The following is a 5,189-nucleotide window of genomic DNA, read 5'->3' on the forward strand; positions in this document are numbered from 1 at the left end:
CCAGTGCACTAAAGTACTACGTATGGGGCTGATTAACTTCATTGTTTATCTATAGTAGTGATTTACAAACTTTTTGGCCTCTAGATCCCTTTACATTCTGAAAAATTGAAGGCCTGAAAGAGCTTTTGTTTATATGGGGTAAATTACTGATATTTACCATATTTAAATTAAAATTAAGAGTTTAGGGCAGCCCGGGTGGCTCAGCGGTTTAGCGCCACCTTTGGCCCAGGGTCTGATCCTGGAGACCTGGGATTGAGTCCCACATGGGGCTCCCTGCATGGAGCCTGCTTCTCCCTCTGCCTGTGTCTCTGCCTCTGTGTGTGTGTGTGTGTGTGTGTGTGTCTCATGAATACATAAATAAAATCTTTAACAACATACATACATAAATAAAGTAAAATTAAGAGTTAAAAAATACATTTATTTATTTAAAAATAACAATAAGGGATCCCTGGGTGGCGCAGCGGTTTAGCGCCGCCTTTGGCCCAGGGCGTGATCCTGGAGATTCGGGATCGAATCCCACGTCGGGCTCCCGGTGCATGGAGCCTGCTTCTGCCTCTGTCTGTGTCTCTGCCTCTCTCTCTCTCACTGTGTGCCTATCATAAGTAAATAAAAATTAAAAAAAAAAAAAAAACAATAATAGGGGTGCCTGGGTGGCTGAGTCATTAAGCTTCTGCATTTGGCTCAGGTCCTGGGATAAAACCCCGTGTTGGGCTCCCTGCTTAGTGGGGAGTCTGCTTTTCCCTCTCCCTCTACCTGCTGCTCTGCCTGCTTATGCTCTCTCTCTGACCATCTCTCACTCTCTGTGTCAAATAAATAAATAAAATATTTTAAAAAATAAAAACAATAAACTCACTAATCCTAACATAAGTAACACCCTTTTTTTAAAAAAAAATAACACCCTTTTTATTTATTTTTTTTAAATAACACCCTTTTTAATGAAAAATAACTACATTTCTCAAATCAAAAAAATCAGTGGAAAGAATGACATTGTTTGACAGTTTTGCAAGTCTCTTTAAATATCTGGCTTAATAAAAGGCAGCTAGATTCCCATATCTGCTTCTTTATTCAATCTGTTGAGCTATGTTGTTTTAGTTGAAGTATATGAATAAAATTCAAACTCATAGAGATATAAAAATGGAAAAAGGATTATTTTTAAAAGACTTTTCAGATAACTGTAGATATTCCTCTTTAAAAAAAAAAAGATTTTATTTATTTATTCATGAGAGATAGAGAGCCAGAGACACAGGCAGAGGGAGAAGCAGGCTCCTTCTAGGGAGCCCATTATGGGACTCGTTCCCAGGACCCTGAGATCACACCCTGAGCCAAAGGCAGACACTCACCACCTAGCCACTCAGATGCTCCCTCCTCTTTTGTTTATAAGGGAAGAGACTGAACACAGTTCCCTATTATCATAAATTACACAGCCAAGTCTCCTACATTTGGAATAATCAAAAAGGGTAGCACACCCAGAGTGCCATGGATGGGCCTCACCCTGGGAAAATCATCTTCACGATCATGGTTTTCCCCATCCAGATAAGTATGTGGATATTCCTCTTTGCTACTACACCAAAACTTAACAAATGACAGTTTTGTAAAATTTAGTTTCAGTGTGGAATCTGAAATCAGTCAATGTTTCATTAATTAAAATTCATTGGTCTATCTCACATTTTGAATGTATCTTTTACCCACGAGTGATTTTGTAACACTTGGAACGTAGGGTTCACTGAGCTATACTATACAGGTCTTCCAAATGTCACACATGTTATTATACAATATTGTATAATATTGTATATCGAACAAAATCATGAACAAAATATTGAACAAAAATCATGTTCATTAATGTCACCATTGATCCTATCAGAGGGTCTTTAAGTATTGGGAAGCTATTAAGCCCATAGTGGTGGATACAAATATTTCAAAAGGCGAATTTTCACTCAAAAACTGAAATTGTATTATTAGCAGCAAATATTGTCAATTTTCCCCCTGAATCAATCAGCTCACTTATTTTAGAGAACAAAAAATATATGTATGTTTGCATAATCATGGTCTGTCTATCAATCCTTTTTTCGGGTAGAGATGGTGTTGAACTTGCAACTAGCAGCTAGTTCTGCTTGCAACTCAAACAATACAAGTACTTTTCCTGAGACAACCATGGTACTTAGGTATCTAGCAGAATTTTTCTCACTCTGTCAAAATATTTAAAAGAAGTACACTCAAGGGTAGAGACTTAATAAAGTTAATAATTTTTACTGTTTTATCAAGTCAATCTTTTTTTTTTTTTAAGATTTTATTTATTTATTCATGAGAGACACAGAGAGAGGCAGAGACACAGGCAGAGGGAGAAGCAGGCTACATGCCGGGAGCCCGATGTGGGACTCGATCCCGGGACTCCAGGATCACGCCCTAGGCTGAAGGCGGCGCTAAACTGCTGAGCCACCCGGGCTGCCCTCAATCTTTTTTTTTTTTTTTTTAATATTTTATTTATTTGAGAGAGAGCAAGCACAAGCAGAGGGAGGAGCAGAGGGAGAGGGAGAAGCAGGCTCCTGGCTGAGCAGGGAGCCTGATGCAGGGTTCAACCCCAGGACCCTGGGCATGACCTGAGCCTATGGCAGACGCTTAACTGACTGAGCCACCCAGGCGCCCCTTATCAAGTCGGTCTTAAGTGAAACTGCTTTATTTATTTCCTTTGCTATGTAAACCGGGCAAGGAGGAATACAATGACCTCAAATGTAGCCTGGAGCCGAGCTTCACTTTACTCTAAGGAGCCAGCTATACTACCCACCATCACTTTCCCACCATCAAAAGACAAAATAACATCTTACTATTATTATGAAAATAGTTTTGACTTCACAGAGCCTTGGAAAAGCTCTTGGGGATGCTCAGGGGTTTGTAGATCACACTTTGGGAAGCACTGATTTTTTTTTTTTTTTAAGTAGGTTCCACACACAGCGTGGAGCCCAATGCAGGACTTAAACTCATCACCCTGAGATCAAGACCTGAGCTGAGATCAAGAGTTGGGTGTTTGGGACGCTTGGGTGGCTCAGCCATTGGGCGTCTGTCTTTGGCTCAGGGCATGATCCCGGAGTCCTGAGATTGAGTCCCACATTGGGCTCCTTATGGAGCCTGCTTCTCCCTCTGCCTGTGTCTCTGCCTCAATGTGTGTCTCAAAAATTAAAAAAAAAAAAAAAAAAAAAAGAGTTGGGTGCTTAACCAACTGAGCCATCCATGTACCCCACTGTTTCTTCTTTAAATCACCTTGGTACCCTTGTCAAAACCTAATTGACCTATGTTTTTATTTCTGATTTATTTCTGGTTTCCTTATATGTTTTTACTCTCAAATCCATTCCATTGGCCTATATGTCTATCCTTATGCCCAGTATCATGTCTTGATTACTGCGGCTTTGCAGTATATTTTGAAGTTGGAAAGTATGAGTCTCCCAACTGACTGCTTTTTCAAGATTGTTTTGGCTATTTTGGATCCTTTGCATTTCCATATGAATTTTAGGATCATCTTGTTAACTTCTGCAGAAGAAGGCAGGGGAAGCTTGGATTGATAGGGATTGCAATGAATCTACAGATCAGCTGGGGAGAATTGCCATCCTAACAATATTAAGTCTTACAATCCACGAAACCAGGATGGCTTTCCATTTATGTATGTCTCTCAAATTTTCTTTATGTTACTGATTTTAAGCAGAAGAGTGACATAATCTGATTTATACTTTAGGATGATAAACTCAGTAGTGTGTGGAAAAAACAATTGGTGGGTAAGAGATGCTACATGAACAAGGGCAATAGTAGCAGGGACAAAGAGGAAAGTACTTGTTACAGAATCATTTATGATGTAACTTAGCGGGACTTGATGATTGATCCTGCGTAGAAAGAGAGGAAAGTATAAAGAATGACTCCCAGGTTTTTGGCTTGGTAATGCCACCAACTGAGACAGAAAATACACAAGGAGCAGTTTGAGAGAAAAGGGGAAATGATCAGTTGGTACATGTCCAGCTTGAGATGACTGGGGCACTTGGCAGAAAGGTCAGGTGACTGAATATTTGAGTCTAATGCTCAGGGGAGTGTAGCCTGGCAATGGTGATTTGAGAACCATCACATAAAAGGAGAGCCAAGGGATGACATGAACCAACCACTGGCAACAATAAAGGAAGCAGAAAGGATGCAAAGGACTGTCAATATTTAAAGGTAGAGCAGGAGGTGCCTGGGTGGTTCAGTTGGTTAAGCATCCCTGTCTTGATTTCAGCTCAGGTCATAATCTCAGGGTCATGAGATCCAGCCCCATATGAGGGTCTGTGTTCAGTGAGGAGTCTGATTGGGATGCTCTCTCTCCCTCTCCCTCTGCCCCTTCCCTTGTGTGCTCCCTTTCAATCTCTCCCTCTCATAAATAAATAAATAAATAAATAAATAAATAAATAAATCTATCTTAAAAAATAAATAAAGGTAAAGCAGATCACAAAAAGTCCCCAAAGGACCATTCATAACAACATGGATGGATCTAGAGAGTATAATGCCAAGCGAAATAAGCCAGTCAGAGAAAGACCAAATAAAGTATGATGTCACTCATATGTGGAATTTAAGAGACAAAGCAAAGAAAAAAAGACAAACCAAAAAACAGACTCACAGCTTTAGAGAACAAACTAGTGGTTGCCAGAGAGGGAGGTAAGTGGGGAGATGGGTGAAATAAGTGAGGAATTAAGTATATGCTTACCTTGATGAGCACTGAGTAATGTATAGAATTGTTGAATCATTATATAGTACATCTGAAACTAATAGAACACTGTATGTTTACTGGAATTAAAATAAAATAAAGAAAAATGAAGTGCACAAAGAAGACAGAAGGACCAGCCAGGAACAACCAGTGTGCTGCTCTCTGAGTGCAGGGGGAGCGGCTAATAATGACCAGCCGTGTGCTGAACCACTTCCATTGGGTTGGGCTGAGTTAGAAGGTGCTAGTGACCTGGACTGGGCTCTTGCAGCAGAAGGCTGAACCGAATTGCTGTGGATGAGGAGCAGGGGGTAGTTGAGAAGATGGAGGCAGCATAGAAGGATAATTCATTCCAGAAGTTTGGAGGGGAAGGAAAAGGACATGAAAAAGAAGTAACTAGAAAACGAAAGGGAGTCAAGGGAAGAGCATGGGGTCTTAGGACAGAAGAGACTTGGGTGTGTTTCTGGGCTGGTGG

The 5,189-nt window shown here is 40.5% G+C and overlaps 1 non-coding gene across 1 annotated transcript; it reads right to left on the bottom strand.

Annotated features, from left to right (window-relative positions):
• Positions 1 to 1,378: 1,378 nt before the first annotated feature.
• On the bottom strand, positions 1,379 to 1,541 carry LOC112931827 (U1 spliceosomal RNA). Its single transcript, XR_003237370.1, has one exon. It is a non-coding gene; the product is annotated as a U1 spliceosomal RNA (small nuclear RNA).
• Positions 1,542 to 5,189: the final 3,648 nt, after the last annotated feature.

This window comes from Vulpes vulpes, chromosome 2, assembly GCF_048418805.1.
Source record: "Vulpes vulpes isolate BD-2025 chromosome 2, VulVul3, whole genome shotgun sequence".
NCBI classification, from domain to species: domain Eukaryota; kingdom Metazoa; phylum Chordata; class Mammalia; order Carnivora; family Canidae; genus Vulpes; species Vulpes vulpes.